Genomic DNA, 17,536 nt, shown 5'->3' with positions numbered 1-17,536 from the left:
ATGTAGTACCTCTCTGGGATTATAAAAATGTACCCCTTCCTCAAGTAAATTGTTACTATGTTATTGTACAACATGAGCAACTCCTGCCTGGGGAGCTTCCAGAGCTCTGCAGGCAGTGGCCTGGCCCACTCCTAAATAGACTGATGCCACAGTCTACCACACATACCCCAGGTGAAGGGGGACAGGTAAAGTCTGAATTATGAGGAGAGTTGGAACTGGACTTCTGAGGCAGGTGACGGTGGAGTGATCATGTATACTCTCCAGAATATGTGCATAACATGCACACCATGTGGCTTTATCTCAGGAGATGATTCTCTACTGTTGTACAGGTATTCCATGAGTGGTCCAGAGTCTCCAAATAGGCTACACATGCCCTCATATAAGTGAGCATTTGTATGATGTGAGGTATGCCCTTTTACATGTAAGGCCCATACACCCATACAAGGTGACCCTCTTACTAGGTCTCAGGGAAGCAGAAAATAATGACCAGCCTCTGACTTTAAGGAGTTCACAGTTTAAGATGGGAGACAAACAAGAAAATCAATTACTTAGATAATGTAACAATAAAAGTTTACCCAAAGAATTATGGGGATCTGAAATAGAAGAATAGCTGGAGAACAAAGAAAAATGGGTAGATTCAATAGCTTAAGAAATAGAACCCATAGGGTTGGTGATATTCACTAGAGGACTGGTTGGAAAGGGGAGGCCAAGTTTCTGGTTTAGAGACCAGAGCTGATGATAGTCCCATTCTCTGAGCCAGGACAACCACTTGGACAATGAGCATCAAGAAAGACGCCTTGGTAGGGATGGAAGAGGGCAGTTCTCAGGAGGTAAGGACAGACATGTCTGGGGGAGGCATTCGGAATATGGCCATTTCGGTGCAAAGGAAAAAGCAACTGGTGGTGAGAAGCCTGGCTTCCACCCCCAGCTCTGGCACTGAGCTCCATGTGATCTGGGCAAGCACTTCACCTCTCAGAGCTTCAATTTCCTGCTAGGTAACAAGCCTTTCTCTGTCTACCTGACAGGGCTGCTCTGAAGATCACAGGTGAACTGCATGTGAGATCACTCTCATCTGTAATGCACAACACACTGGCTAATTATTAGAATTACTAATAAGTTCAGGACTCAGAATCAGACAGAAAAGGCTTTATTCAAGTCAAGAGACATGACCAGGGTAAAGGTCAGATTGGCTGGTGGGAAAGGTTCCAAACTGAATGTAGAAATGTGGGTATTTCATGCTTATTCCAAGTGACTCCTCTTTGAATGACTATTTGATAAGTACACTTGAAAAGTTAAAGTATTTTCTTTTTTAAAGAAGAAAAGCATGAAGAGGGAAAAACTTAAGTCATCAGACTTGATGTCTGAAACATGTGCCTGCAGCAGGGCCTAGGATGGTCAGTTCTGAGCAGTACCGGAGCTTCCAGAAGCTGACTGCTTCCCAACCAGCCAGGATCAGGTTCCATCTGGATGACCAGAGACATGTTAAAAGCAACAAATCCTTCCTTACCTCTGGAACTTAACAAGACCATTCTCTCTGCTAGGAACAAATACTACTCTCAGCCTGGTTCACTTATGCCTGCTCGAATTCTCAGTTTAAAAACTCCCTCCAGGGTAGCCCGGGTGGCTCAGCGGTTTAGAACCGCCTTCAGCCCAGGGCATGGTCCTGGGGACCTGGGATAGAGTCCCACATCGGGCTCCCTGCATGGAGCCTAGTTCTCCCTCTGCTCTGTGCCTCTCTCTCTCTATGTGTGTGTGTGTCTCTCATAAATAAATAAAATTTTAAAAAATAAAAATAAAAACTCCCTCCACAGAAGGACTTCCCCACCCACCCAACCTCAAAGACTGTGGTGTTCACTCACAGCCTCATCACAGTGTACGATGAATGACTGACGTGCCCACTTCAATCACCTTAACTGTAAGCTCCGTGGGGGCGGGAGGACCTGCACCCACTGCCTGGCATGTACATGCACACAGGCCCAAGAAGCACCTGTTGATTGAATACATGCAGCCACCTGCCACTCGGGGGCCATCCCCTCCATTCTAAGCTGGTGACAAAACCTGCTGGAGATCTAAAGGCAGTGCAGAAGTACTCTTGGCACTAGGCTGAGCACATGAAAGACCCTCAGTAAACAGCAGCGCTCTTTCTCTGAAGTGTAAGATGTAGGCCCAGATAAAATGTTCTCACATGAAGTTCACACATGACTATTATATAAAGTTTTATAACTACGGTATATTATTCAGCCAGAAAAAGGAATGAAACTGTACATAGGCTACAACATGGATAGACCTTGGAAATGTTATACTAAGTGAAATAAGCCAGACACAAAAGGACAAATACTACATGATTCTGCTTACATGAGGAGCCCAGAATAGGCAACCTGAGAGAGACAAAGCAGAATGGAGATGACGAGGGCCCAGGGGCACCGGGAGCTATTATTTAGTGCAAACAGTTTCTTTTTGGATGATGAAAAATCTTTGGGTATAGACTGTAGTGATGACAGCAGTAACAATGTGAATGTACTTAATGCAACTGAATTATACACTTATGAATGGATAAAATGATAAGTATTACATACATTTTACACTCATATAAAAATGGGGGGAAAAATGGGGGAAAAATCATCTATTAACATTTAGCTAACTAGCATTTGAAGAATTGTTCCCTTTCTAAACAGTTACACATGCAGAGACCGAACCTTGGGACAGGGTGCTGCCAGTAAGGCAAAGTCCCCTCACAGAGTGGAGTCTAACCTGCCGGGTGCCACCTATGCCCTCCCAAGCACACAGTCACCCCTACCACCAGGAGGCTGAAACACACAGCAGGGAGCAGCTTCCAAAGAGCTGCGCTCATCAGATACCGGGAGTTGTAACCACTCATGTGTCCCACAAACATTCCAGTTACAAAGCCAGCCAGCACAGGTGTATTTATGCATTAGCCAAGAAATGCCAAGGGGATGAGCCCTTAACCAGAATCTGGATCAGAGGCCTTGCTTTCTTTTCTGTTTCCCCCACAACATTTTATTATAGAAATTTTCAAGCATACAGAGAAGTTGAAAGAATGATTGTCACCCCATAAACACACCCCCTGGGAAAAGTTCCTCCATGTGGTGGGAGTAGGAGGTCACCACACACTCTTGTCATGTTCTTTCCATCTCCCACCATTGTCTTACAGAAAGCAGCGGTCCTAGGACTACCACATGTACTGCCCTGTCTCTGTGAATGTGAATATGTAATATGTGAAAGTGAATATGTAAAATAGCACCGCTGGGTAAACTGTGTTCCTGCCTGAACAATCTGGAAAGCATGAAACTTTCCTTCAATCCCATAAAGAATGAAATGTATTTTTTCAGCTTGAGACCTTGTATTTTAGATTTTAGTTTGAAGACAGTTGACTTCATGGCCAAATTATGATCTTATGAAAGAATTCTTCACGAGAATACTCACCAAAGATTGTAGCTGGAAATGAGCTACTCTGACACCCTACTATATCATTTCAGTAAGTTCATTCATCAAGAATTTTCTAAATATGACCTTAAGGCCTCATGAATGTGGATTTAAAAAAAGAGGTATCACACAAAGTAAATCTAATTTTGGAAATTTGTTTGGCATCATCAATCAATTTAAATATACTTTAAAAGAATCTGTCAGATGCCAGAATTTAACAACTCAAAAACACCTCATTTTCAAACCTGGAGCTGAGACAACTACTTAGTATAGGTGGCTCATGTAAAAATGTGAGAACTCTATTTGAAGTATCCCTTAATTTGGCCCTATCAAGACCAATTCCAATCCTGGAAAGTGCTATCAAATGTTCATGAACTTTCATTCTAATTTTTGTTAGTGCTTCATGAACCCACATCAAGGATGGATGCTAAACACACATCAAGCACCAACCAAAGAATCAACCAAACCCATGTATCTCAAGACCCACACTAACGACAAACACTGGCATTTTTAAAATCAGTATTTCTTGGACCTAAAACTCGAATTATTTAAATCATATTCTTTTACTATAATTAACTAGCAAAGTTGAAACTAAATCAGGCAGATGGGTCAGGCTCCAGCCAGATGCTGAATGTAAGAATCACAGACTACCATGCTGATGCACCTCTCCAGTATTGTTCAGGCCAGGAAACCAGACAACAGTGGCTATCCCTCATAATGAGGGTCTTTGAAGAAATCAATGATTACACTCCTCTGGGGATCCAAGAAAACTCCAATAAATAGTGCAATCACAAGGCTGTAGTGGATTCAGAAGCACCATATGTATGCCAGATACTCCACTGGATGTTATGAGGTAGAACAGGGTCTTCCCTCTAAATAAGCTTACAATCTGGAGGAAAAACAAACCATCACCTTCTCTGTTGGCTCTGTACCTGTTATCTATGGTACATGTATGATGTATGTATGCATTATGAACAATGGCATAAAAAAATGGAGCTACAGAAGTTTGTACTCAAGATGACCACAAGGAATGATCAGGCTGTAGACAAAGTTAGCATCCATTACTTGCAGCATTCCTAACAGCAAGCAACCGTACAGGATGGGTCTCCTTATCTTCAACTCCATACCCTAGTAAGGCTTTTCGATCTCTGAGAAAGCCCTGCTTCCTTCCCCTCCAAATTTCAGACATACACCACTTAGGGAGTCCTTGATCCCTAGAGACTAATCCTAGTCCCGTTAGAGAGTCCCATTAAAGAAAGAGTCGCTGCTATGGACAGAGGTAATAGTGTGGACCATCCAAAGAATCCCGATACACTTGCCTATTTGGAGAAAATCTACTAGAGAAAGGATTGTTTCACCAGAACTGGAAAGTCTAAAAGGCTATGATTTGATGAAGGAAGTGTGAGGCTATTCTTAGAGTCTGGAACTTCCTGTGAAAAGGCTCAAACATAGAAGAGAAAGATGAATAGGCAGATAATGTTGGGGAGGGGGCAGGTACTGTCTGGGTACACTTCAGGAAAACACAAGAGTGAGGTAAGATAATGTTAATTAGTAATGGAACTCTCTGGTCCTTAGCATTCCTAATCAGGAAAACTGCTTGGAGGCAGGGAGGCCAATACCTCCAGAGACCTAGCCATTCAAAAGCCAACTTAAAATTCGTAACCGTCCTTGCTAATTTAGAGGTTACAGAATCTACGAGCTACACAATAGAACAATGATTAGTTAACAAATATAAACCAGTGCTACAAAATAAGAGATTTTTCACTTGTCCTCCAGAAAAATTCTTATGAATGTCAAATATTAGTACATGAACAAAAAGTATTCAATTAAGAAATCCTTTGTCACAATTAGGTTGACATGCCTACATGGTAAGCAACATAAGGTTTTCACAATAGTGAATGATAAACATTAAGTAATGTCAAATTTCTGTCCTAATTTCAGTATCACAACCATTATCTTTATTTCCAACACTACTTTGTTTGAATACGACTTCTAAAATGAAACTATAAATCAAATAACATCAGCTTTAAAAATACTGAGAGAATAGCTGGACTTAGTGAAACTGGTAGTCCAAGCAGGGCTATCTTCAAACACCAGGAGCCATTCACAGATGCTCTGTGTAATAAAGCCCTGGTTCACACAGAATCATCCACCCACCGTATGTATAATGGGAATGGCGACACCTGGACTTGTGCCACAGAGGCCCAGTTCTGTCCAGAGAAATTATTAAGCAATAGGCTTTTGTAAAAAGGAAGGAGATTCAGAGAATTTTTTGAGCTGGAAATCAGTCACTTTCAGGATTATCAAGCCCAAGCCCTTCATTCTGCTGATCAGGATATGGTGCTCCTTTTTAAAGCAGATTTACAGTCCAGACAAAGTAAATGCACGGAGTTATCTTCTGTATTTCAAGCCATTTTTTAAAAAGTCAGTAGGGAATATTGCTTAGAAATTTCATATCATAACTATGAAATAAAATATAAAAGCAACCTTTGAAAAACAGAGTTGGTCTGGTTTATCTAATACAAAGCAGAACACCCAGCCCCCTCCAAAAGCTTTCCCAAATCTTTCCTATGTGTTTATGGTGAATTTATCAGCTTCACCACCTGCCCCCCCCCACCCCCCACCCCCCCACACACAGTGGGATTTAGAAGCCTAGGGCTGGCTATTTACAACACAGCATTTAAAATAACAAGGCACCTTATTGTAAAAACATTCCCCTCCCACCAAAGGAAAGTCCCTCCCATCAACCCTGTGATTTGCTAAGGAGAGAAATATGTACAGTTCCAATTTACACTTAGGTCAAAACTATTTCCAACAAGATGGAGGGAATCCTTTCCAGTTCTAAAATTCCATGATTCTAGTAATTCACCTTAGTACTTTTGCATGATGTCTTCTGCTCAGATACCATTTTAAATTACTTGACATTTTGAGATTTATTAAATGTTTAGCAATTTTAATATCAAAGGAATACTGGTGTACTCATTAAACAGTGTACTATATATCTGGATAATGAGACCAAATTTTATGAGACGCTGAATAACATAGTGTCTTGTTAATTATAATTTAAAACAGACTTTCTTAAACAGTCTCTGCATTCTTCTCCTGGAAGATTGTTCTGTTACTACCTTATTACAACAGCTGCTAAAGAAAAAAAAGTAAAAGATACAAGGCGGCTTAGTCTCTTGATTTAGCACTCGGAAATCGTGATCCACCATGGAAGGGATTTACGCTGAGAGTCAACGATATGGAACAAGACCTACTAAGTACAAATTTCCTAATAATAAGCCACGAATTGCTTTTCTCCGTTATTAAAGGAAGGCCCCTCATCTACTAATTTAAAGTTTAAACAGGACACCTGTACAAAGACAACACACGTTTTGTGACTTTACATTCAAATTTTAGTCCATTTAAGTTTCTTAGTAAAACGTGGGCCAACTTCCCTTTAAAAACGTTAACATATTTGCCGAATACTTTGGGGAGAGAGCTGTTTGGCCACCGAATTTTTATCGGCCGAATGGACAGTCTCTGGCTTGAGTACCGTTGCGCGATTTTTCAAAGGCTACATTACTATTATTTTTAGAGCACCGTCACTTATATCCTACATAGCTGTGAAAATGTCAAAGTGCCCGTTTAGGATTTGTCTTTATCAATCTACAAATAAAGAAAGTATACTTCCACGGTTATGACTGCAAGAAAACAAAATACTTGTCCCTGGAAGGGGTCAGCACGTGCTGCCTGCAGCGCCGGACACGGGCCGCGGCCTCCCGGGAGCTTCGCCGGCCCGCAGGGGTCTGTCCACCTTTCCCCGCCTCCGGGGCACCGGGGGCTCGCGTCCAGCGGACGGCAGGCTCGCTCCGGGCTGGCGCCGCCGCCCAACCCCGCCAGCGGGACTTCACCCCGAGAGACGCCCGTCCTCGAGTTCCGAGGGCAGGATGCGGAGCAGTGACGGGCAGTCCGGGGTCCGGCGGGGACCCGAGCGCACGTGAGGTTGCATCAGAAAAGAGGAGCTCCGCAAAGTCGGTGAACTGGGGCGCACGGGGAGCGTGTTACGCAACGGCCGCCGCTCTCCCGGCCGCGACCCGCGAGGACCGGGGACGCGAACCTGCAGGGGTCGACGCGGGTGGGCAACGCTGCGGCTCTGCGGGCGGCGCCGTCGGGGCGGGGGGCGCGGCGGACGGCGGCGCGGCGCGGCCTGGCCCGGCCCGGCCCGGGGGGACCACCGCACGGGGTGCGAGGGGACGACCGCACAGCACAGCCCGCGGGCGGGCCGACGGCGCGGCCTCCGGGGACGGCGGCGCAGCGGGCGCGGACCCCGGTGCTCCGGGGCCGCCAGCAGGCAGGCGCCCGGCCCCGGTCGCGGGGAGCAGCCCGGGCCGTCGCAGCGGTGCCCCCGGCGCGGACGGCCTCTCGGGCCGCCCCAGCCCCGCCGGGAGCCCGGCGCACAACAAAGCGGCGCAGCGCCGGCGGCCGGGCGCTGCCTCCCCACGGCCCCCGCTCGGCCGACTCCGGACGGCCCGCGACGACGCGCCGCCAGCGGAGGCGGCTCCGGGCCCGGGCCGGGCGGGGGCCGTGGGGGCAGGGCGAGGGCGAGGGCTCCGCTCGGGACGAACTTCCTCGGCCGCCCTGCCGAGCCCGGCGCCCCTCCCGCAGCCTCGGCTCGAGGGTGGGCGCCCGGAGCCCCGGGGCCCCGCCGGCCCGCGGAAACTTCTAGCCGCCCCGCCCTGGCCCCGGGCCCCACGCCCCCCGCCCCTGCCCCCTCACCTCCTGGGGCGCGGTCTACACCCTCCGGGGCGTCCCGGTCCGCGGCTCCGGGGCCTCGCGCGCCGGGGGACCGGGCGCCAGTGGCTGGAGCGGCTGCTGGCCCCGCGGGCACGGGGGAGCCCCGGGCGGCGGCGGCGCGGGCGGCGGCGGCTCCATCTTCCCGGGGCGCTCACGCCGAGGTTCCAGCGCGCAGACCCAAGTGGGACATTCGCTACATTGTTGGCATTCCACGGGCGTCACGTGACCCCGCCTCCCGCGTCACCGGCGGCCGCATACCAGCCCGGGCGGGGCGCCCGCGGCCCTGCTGCTCGGCGGCCGCTCCGCCCGCCCGCCCTGCCCCGCGCCGCTTCCTGCCTCCGGGTCCCCGCCGCCCGCCCGGCCGCCGCCACCTGCCCCGGCCGCCCCGCTCCAGGGTCGCCCCTCCAGCCGCACTACTCGGAAACTTGGTAACCCCGTCCTCGAGGCATCTCACACCAGCCTCGGCTGAGAGAGTGAGTTAACAGGCCTAGAGGAGCCACCGAAGTGCCCAAGTCTGTGTCAGCTGTTACAAGTAAGGGCAGAAGAGGACAACTTCACCCGTGCGAGCAAGTAATAAAGGACGTTCAGATATATATATCCCGATTTAGTCCGTTTTCATTTAATCAAACCCCAGAGCAATGGATATTTTATGAGAAATGTTTCCTGATGTGCAGAACGAGATAGTAACGTAGACCAACGAGTGAAACTCTGAGTCGTGCATGTCCATCTGTGGGCTGTGCATGTGGTGCAAGGGCATGTGCAGGGATGGTGCGGAGATGTGAGTACAAATAATAGCTTGCGAACAAACCCCTAACCCACTACTGGACTCTCCTGGCATCATACTTCCTACCACCTGCAGTCTGCGGCAGGTGATGGTGAGGGCTAATATTGTTTTAAAAGGCAGTCCAATTTCCTTTCCTAATACACTCTTGTGAAGTTTTTTAAACTTTTTTTGTTTTGTTTTGTTTTTTAAACTTTAATCTGAAAAGAAACCGTCATGAAGGTCATTAGCTCTGGCCGTTTTAACAACCTTAGTTAGCAATCCTTGGTGGGCCATCCTATACACTTGACTCTCTAATTCCCACCCAGGCTTTCAGCCCTGCCTCTGTCTTAGCTCTGCAAGGAAATCTTCCTAGATCCCCCAACTGTTTTCTCTCCTCTTTGGGCTCTGGTAATTAAGCCGATTATTGCGGCTTAATTACCAGAAATTGAAAATTTCATTTTTCAATCTTATCCTGTGCTCTACCCAGGCATCTTGAATGGCATAAAACCCCAGTGGATATTCTGTAATCGAGTCTCTTTTGCATTCACCTGTGTACCTATTCACTCATGCACTGACCTTTCTTTCTCCTTCCCAGCCCCTGGCTGGCTGGGCTGGCTGCCATTCTTCTTCCTGTGTGTTTAAAGGTCCTGCTCTTGCTGTCTTCAAAGATGTAAACATAATTAAATAAAACATTTTTTTTGTCAGAGAAATATTGCAAATAAAAGGAATTTAGTGGACTTAAAATTTCGTATAAGTCCCTAATTTTGTAATTATAATGACCATTATACTATTGCTTGCAATAGTGAAAAATCAAGAAGAACCTAAAATACCCAGCAATAGGGAATAGTAGAAAAATAAAAGGTGAATATTCAAATGACAAAATTGTTAAGTGAATGAAAGAGCGCCATACTTTTCAAAGGATAAATGATAGAATTCAAATTGTAGAATGCAAAAAAAAGCAAGTTGCAGAACTATATGTATACACACTATGATACTATATTCATAAACAGGATGCCTCAGAACCTATACTAATCAATACTTTTATAGGTGTAGACATGGAGAATGCAAGAAGTTGCACCAAATTCATTATGGCTGTTGACTATGTAGAAGGAAGGAGGGAAATTGAGAAGAGTAAAATGAGGACTTCAACTTTACCTCCAGTATGTTATTTCTTTTATTTAAAAAAGCAATGCAAAACTGTCAAAGTCTTAAAATTTGTTGATTCTGTGTGATTAGGTTCAATCATGTGTTATTCTTTGCGCCTTAAAAAAAAATCTTTTTAAAGTTTTCAAATATTGGGCAGCCCAGGTGGCTCAGCGGTTTAGCGCTGCCTTCAGCCCAGGCCTAATCCTGGAGACCGGGGATTGAGTCCCATGTCAGGCTCCCTGTATGGAGTCTGCTTCTCCTTCTGCCTGTGTCTCTGCCTCTCTCTCTCTCTCTCTCTCAATCTCTCTCTCTCTGTCTCTCATGACTAAATAAATAAAATCTTAAAAAAAAATAAAGTTTTCAAATATTTATGTATGAAACAGATTGGAAACTTGTCCAAAGCTTGCTTGGACAAATTGACACACCTATGCAAGAGAATATTATGATTAATGGTCGTGTTTATTGTTATTCTGGATATATGTGTTTATTGATATAGACTCATTCATTGCTTTGGGTTTTTTGTTTTTTTTATTTTTTGAATACTGCTATGAGTCATGGGCTAAACCAGGCACTGGGGATACCATCGAGAGCAAAACCACATGATTTATCCCCTGCTGGAGCTGACAGTCTTGTAAATGTGTTTAAAAAAAAAAAAACAAAAAAAAAAACCAAGTATTATACAATTTTGTAAAATAAGTATGTATATATTTATATTTAAAATATATATATACAAAAATATATGACATATCATATAGGATTTTTTAAAAGATGCATATATAGGGGTGCCTGGGTGGGTCAGTTGGTTAAGTGGTTGACTTCAGCTCATGTCATGGTCTCAGGGTCCTGGGATCCAGCCCCACTTCTGGTTCTGCACTCAGCAGGGAATCTGCTTATCTCTCAGCCTCTCCTCCTGCTCTTTCTCTTTCTCTCTTTCAAAAAAAAATATATATATTTTATATTTTTTTTCTTTTTAAGTCCAGAAAAGTACACAGCCAAATATTAAAAGTACTTCTGGATGTAGTGATTCTGGGTGGCTTTTTGTTTTATTATTTTTAATACATACTTGATTTTTCTTTTTTATTAAGTTTTTCATTTTAATTCCAGTGTAGTTACAGTGTTACATTTGTTTCAGATGTACAATACAGTGATTCAACAAGTCTATGCGTTACTCACCCTAAAACAGAGAGCCCCAGTAATTCCAAGATCTAAGAGCTGGGATTCAAACTTTGATAGATCTGACTCCAAAGCTTGAAAACACAGACCTCAAGAATCATGATTACAATGTACTTATAAATAAGGAAACTGAAATCAAATGACTCCCTTATGCTTTGTCTGAGAAGGGTGGGGGGATTGGGCTTTGTGCAGTGAGGAAGAGGGGAACTCAAAGATGTGTCTCCAGCACCAGCCAGAGCCAAGAGAGCCTGCAGATCCACTCCCCGCCAGTCCCCTGCAGTTGTGAGGTCTGGATGTTTTAGGGGTTCTCACTGAGGCCCCCGAGGAATATGCCTTAAGACTATCTACCTTGCCCTCACCCTCTCCCCAAGATTCCAATGCAAGAAACCTGATTATGGCTCAGCTTCTTTATGCCTTAGTGCCTAGAAAGCAGGCTCTAGTCTTAAAAGCCCTAGAAAACTAGAAGATGAGCTACACTGATTTAATTTGTTTTATACTCATGTATTTTGTTTCCTTGATTAGATTATAAATTCCACAAGATGGGATGCCTGGGTGGCTCAGCTCAGGGTGTGATTCTGGAGTCCCAGGATCGAGTCCCACATCAGGCTCCGTATGGATCCTGCTTCTCCCTCTGCCTGTGTCTCTGCCTCTCTCTCTCTCTCTCTCTGTGTCTCTCATGAATAAATAAATAAAATCTTTAAAAAAAAAACTCCACAAGATAAAGGAACCATATTCTTCCCCTAAGACTACATATAAAGAACTTCTTAACTGCTAATTTGAATCTATTGAATGCATTTTAGTATCTCCAATATCAAAATGTAATACAACCTTTTTTTTTAAACCAATGACTCTGGGTCAGCCAAAGAGATCTGGTTCATTGTTTGGAGTTTTTGGTTCTGCAAACCTGTAGCAACTTCCAGAAAAAGGAAAAAAAAAAAAGGAAAGAAAAAAAATCAAAGTTAACAATATCATCTCTATTAGTCGGGACTCTGTTTCAATGATGAACTTGTTTTTTAAACATTTTTTGGTAACTGTGATAAACTATACATAATATAAAATTTATCACCTTAACTAATTTTAAGGGTACAGTTCAGTGCATTTGCAATGTTGTACAACCATCATCACCACCCATCTCCAGAACTTTATCATCAAACTGACACTCTTACCCATTAAACAAATCCCATTTCCCCTCCCCTTCTTGTTTGTTTGGGGGCTTTTTTGAGAGACCTCTTTGCAGTTAGTTGCTTTGCCTCTGTTAGGTAAATCAACTCTTTTTGTTTCTCTCCTATCGAGATTCCAGTCTCTTGTAAAATACCATACCTTACTAATTTTTTGCTTTTAATCTGCTGTTGGATAAGAGAGATTACTTATCTTATCAAAATTGTATGTAAAGTAAGAGCTAATAGAACTTATTCCTAAAAGACTTTCCTCTGCAAGAAAGAACTAGGACTTTGTGATGACTATTTCAACTGTTAAAAGGCCTTTTGCTTCTTCAGTTTCTGGACATTTCCCAAAAGGTTTATATTGTAGAAAGTCAGACTTACAAACAAGTAGTTTATTGTTTTTAAGAGAGTAACAGATTACTAGATAGCAGATGAATGACCAGAAATGTTTTATATTTTGTAATTTTTAAAAAGCCTTTTATAGGAACCTAATAGGTTCTGCCATTAGGTTTCTTTTTCAATTTTTTTCAATTTTGGCAAAATATGCCTAACTTAAAATTTAACATCTTAACCATTTTTAAGTGTATAAACTCTTATATTTCACAATAATGAAAACAGTCCTGATACCAGAGGAGAAAATCCCCAGTATTAAATTTTTACTCTTACACGTGTTTTCTAATAGTAAAATCATGAGAAAGTAAAATTTTCTTGATTCTGGTTTATTTCTACTTGCTTTCACCATTTTGGAAAACAAGACTTCCTGAAAAACTTGGTAAAACTCTCTGGGGTATGTTTAGGGGAAGGCCCAGGGTCCCAGGAAGCCTTCCTGGGCCACCTGGTCAGTCTCTGCAGACCTGCCTTTCCAGCACTCCAACACTACAGAGTACGGCTTCATTCTCCACATAGCCGCTCTGCTTCTCAGATGAGTAATAAAGTATGTGATTGCATAAGTCAGAATTGCTCAAGAGTTTAAGATTTGTTCCCAGAAGACCTCAAAGAAACACTGTCAAGATAAAAATCACATTCTGCATTTAGAGAATTCTTATGTTGACACTTTACGTTATTAAGAGACGAATTGCTAAAACAAATTTTCTTTTCTTACCACATCTTCCATTAGCTTACTTTTTATGCTGAGTGAGCTATGACAGTAACACCAGCTATTTACTTATTTCTCATTACGTTTAATGCTGGCTGCAATTTCTATATTATCTGCAGACATGAGCAGCATGTTGTTATGTCTATAACTGAAATAAAAATCCCACTGAAAAGGTCTATATGCTCCTATATGTTCTAAAACCTTCCATTCAAAATTTTAATTTAATCTTTTGCAGGAAACATTGGTAATAATTGCTTTAGGAAAAACTAAAAGTATAAGGCTCAAACTGTCCTCTCCATGAAATCAATCTCAATGGCAAAATTAACATTTTCAAAGGGAAACATCTGAGTTCATCTAAATTGACAAATATTTAATTGAGTAATTGTAATAGAAATGTTTTCATGGTCTATTTTTTTTTAAAGATTTTGTTTATTCATAGATACACACAGAGAGAGGCTCATGGTCTATTTTTAACTTTAAAATTAACTACTAAATGTTTTGGTTGTTATTGAACAGCACTTTAAAACTATGGATTTTGTTTTGTTAAGCAGAACTGAAGACAACAACAACAATTGAGTGTGTTATCTTCAGATGCTTGATAAATGGGTCTTGATAATAAAAACCACGATGTGATGATGATAAGGTGATTTCATATGCAGAAGTGGAAGGAGGCCAGTGACAGGCTGCCAAATTTCAGAGAGCAAAAGAAAATCTGTAAAAGTCAGGAAGCAGTCATGCATATTGTATTTGGTAGCTGGCAACTCCAGAACAAAAAGAGTTTTTTGGTTTGGGGTCAAAACTTGAAAAATGTCCCAGAGCTAATACCCTTTAGAAAGAGGTGAGAGAAGGAACTAATGTTTGAGGTAAAGATACTTGGAAGGGGAGAAGGGCAGCAGCAAAGTCATGGGAAAGCCTGGTATTTCAGGCATGCAGAGAATGGACAGAATGGAGAGAGTGGGAAGAATGTTAGAGAAATAGGGCCATGAAGTAAACAGAGAAGTTGAGAAGACCAGATGGCATCGCTCTGTGCGTATGTACTGTCAAATTAATAGTTAGGGGGGAGAAAGGAGCTGAAAGAATATTGGGGAGATATCACAGGAGGTGAGAGAAAGTTAAACTGAGCTCAGGTAAAGGACTCTGGTGGAAAGTATCACAGTGCCCAGGGGTCACACAACAAAAGAACGGAGCAAGGTTTATGTCTACACTGAAAGGTGATCTCAAAGGAAAACAAGATCTTGAGTTTGCCTACCTCTTCCCCCTGGGATTTTGCATAAATAGGAATTTTGGGTGTATTCATGGATAAGAAAGTTACAATTTTCAATTGAAAGTCCCACATATTCATTCTTACACTTCCAACCAATGTTAGACATTTTCACATATGTCTTGACAACCTTTCAAAGTGGTCTAAAATGGAACACATATATTCACCCAAATATTTAGCAAGCATTTACAATATGCTAGTCTTGTCACCCTCTCCAGAAGTACCTAATTCAACCCATTGGGTGCCCTGATGTGCTAGGCACCAGGGACAAAATCCTGAAAATGGGCATTATTGTGGAACTTTAAAGTCTAGTGGGAGAGGTAAATAATAATAAGGTAATGCTACAAACAAACGGAACTTTGGAATTGTGATTAGTATTATAAAGGAAAGACAACTGAGATTTTATTTTTAAAAAAAGGGTATTTGACCTTGTCTAATAAATCAGGAAGCACTTTAGCTGAGATGTAAAAGATGCAAAGAAAATTAACAAGATGGACAGGGAAAAGCATTCTAAGAGAGAGAAGTACACATGCAAAGGCATAAAATACACCACTTCAAATGCTAAAAGAGACTATTGTTATTGGCATGCAGAAGTAGGGGATGGAAGATAAAAGATGATGATAGAGAGGTAGGCAGAGGTCAGGCTACATAGGGCCTGGTGTGTCACTTTAAGGATTTTAGTCTTTAGACTCAGAACAATGGGAAGTCATGAAAGGGTCATAATGGGGATCCCTGGGTGGCGCAGCAGTTTGGCGCCTGCCTTTGGCCCAGCGATCCTGGAGACCCTGGATCGAATCCCACATCGGGCTCCCGGTGCATGGAGCCTGCTTCTCCCTCTGCCTATGTCTCTGCCTCTCTCTCTCTCTCTCTCTGCGTGACTATCATAAATAAATAAAAGTAAAAAAAAAAAAAAAAAAAAGAAAGGGTCATAATGACATGATGGAATGGCATGATCTGATGTGTTTCCAAAAGATCACTCTGGTTGCTGAATGAAGGATGAGTGGGAGCTGAGAGGAAGGAGGCAAAGACTAGTCAAGGAATGAAGTGATAAAGCTTGGGCTAAGATGGTAGGGATGGACATGGAACGAGTAGGAGAAATGGAGAAATAACAATGGGATCAGCTGTATGGCCCAAGGGAGATGGTAGTAGCTCGTAGATTTCTGATTTCTCAAACTGGTGGGCTATTGTGCCATCCATTGCACTGAGATTCCAGATTTGGGTTTGGAGCTATCTTTTGGGGTAGAGTGGAGTGAATGGAGGTGTTCTGAAGGCAGTTGTAGACACCCATTTGTAGCTCTGAGAAATCTGATCCGGATATCCAAACTTGTGAGTTGCCTGGGTATACTGCAAGTGGCCACTGAAGCTGAAGGTGTAGAGGAAATTGCCCATGGGACAGTGTAGAGGGAAAGGTGGATGGGACTCAAATGTTGAGGAAATGCAATATTTCATGGTGAGCCTGCACAGGAAACAGACAAGCTGCCAGAAAGCTGCAAGTAAATGTGTTTCAGAGAAACAAAGGAAGAGTGTTTCAGGGAAGGAGGGATCAACAAAAAGACATGCTCCTGAAAAGTCAGGTGAAATGAGAACTGAAAAATGTCCATTGGATTTAAAGATCTGACAGCCATTGGAACCGTAGTGGAGAGCTCTCTCTTGGGAGGCTGAGGAGAGAAGATGTCAGATGGAAGAGATTTGTGATGAGTAAGGTAGCAAAGAAGCTGGGCAATGAAAGTAGCTGGAGGACAATGAGGGTTCAAGGGTAGAATTTATTTTAAATTGAAGAATTCTGCTGGTGTAATAAATTACAGCACGATTAATGACTTGCAGAAACACATATTTGTTACTTTACCACGTTGTAGGTCCAAAGACCACCTGCAGCACAGGTGAAGAATGGAATAGGAAATCCCAGCATCACCATTCCCTTTCCTTTTATAGACCAATATGGTGGCCTAAAGCGCTCCTCTCCTTTCAGTTTCATCTTTTTCCTATCCATTCTTCACAACCCGAAGCCACATTAGTTTTCCTAATGTACAGCCTACTGTGTGGCCCACTGCCTACCGAACAAAGCCTAGACTCTTTGATAGTTGACATTCTCTGTGATAAAGTGAAAAAATGTGTTTCGAGGCTTCTTTCACACTCTTTGTGTGTGTGCATGTGTGCAGGTGCAAGTACCCTAGACCTCCATGCAAATGAAATGGCTGTTTCCTGCTTGGAATCTGTCTCCACGTCCTGTTCATGCCTTGCCATGTTTGGCTGTCTACTTCCCACTTTCTCTCCTGGTTGAAATCCTACCCCTATACGGTAGGTAGTGGAATGCCATCTCCCCTCTATCCCCTGCCCCCAAAATGTCCACGCCTCAGTGCCTGGAGCCTGTGAATATGATATTCCACATGGCAGAAGGGACATCTCAGATGTGATTACAGTTACAGACATTGAGATGGGGGAGATTATTTTGTATTATACAGATAAGGCCCAATTTAATTAAAAGGGTCCTTAAGAGGAAGAGAGCAGGAACGCCTCAGTGGCTCAGTGGTTGAGCATCTGCCTTTAGCTCAGGGCATGATCCTGGAATTCTAAGATCCAGTCCCACATTGGGCTCCCTGTAGGGAGTCTGCTTCTCCCTCTGCCTATGTCTCTGCCTTTTATCTGTGTCTCTCATGAATAAATAAAATCTTAAGAAAAAAAGAGGAAGAGAGCAGATGGGAAGGTTGGAT

The 17,536-nt window shown here is 43.4% G+C and overlaps 1 protein-coding gene and 2 long non-coding RNA genes across 3 annotated transcripts in view; 1 reads left to right on the top strand and 2 right to left on the bottom strand.

The window, feature by feature from the left end:
* The window catches only part of LATS2 (large tumor suppressor kinase 2), a 71,640-nt gene extending 63,299 nt beyond the window's left edge, over positions 1-8,341 (bottom strand). Inside the window, exon 1 of the mRNA XM_072795801.1 lies at positions 8,206-8,341. The gene's annotated coding sequence lies outside the window, so the exon portion shown is untranslated. The remainder of the gene's footprint in view (positions 1-8,205) is intronic.
* Positions 8,342-8,581: 240 nt separating this feature from the next.
* Positions 8,582-12,057, top strand: LOC140616438 (uncharacterized). The gene is made up of 3 exons (XR_012016924.1): positions 8,582-9,001; positions 10,034-10,146; positions 11,265-12,057. It is a non-coding gene; the product is annotated as an uncharacterized lncRNA (long non-coding RNA).
* LOC140616439 (uncharacterized) overlaps positions 11,255-17,536 on the bottom strand; it is a 30,854-nt gene continuing 24,572 nt past the window's right edge. The window contains exon 4 of the long non-coding RNA XR_012016925.1: positions 11,255-12,218. This is a non-coding gene — a long non-coding RNA (uncharacterized lncRNA). The remainder of the gene's footprint in view (positions 12,219-17,536) is intronic.

Source organism: Canis lupus, chromosome 24, assembly GCF_048164855.1.
Source record: "Canis lupus baileyi chromosome 24, mCanLup2.hap1, whole genome shotgun sequence".
In the NCBI taxonomy this organism is placed as follows: Eukaryota; Metazoa; Chordata; class Mammalia; order Carnivora; family Canidae; genus Canis; species Canis lupus.
Note: the sequence above shows the minus strand (reverse complement) of the source record. Positions and strands in the feature narration are given on the sequence as shown.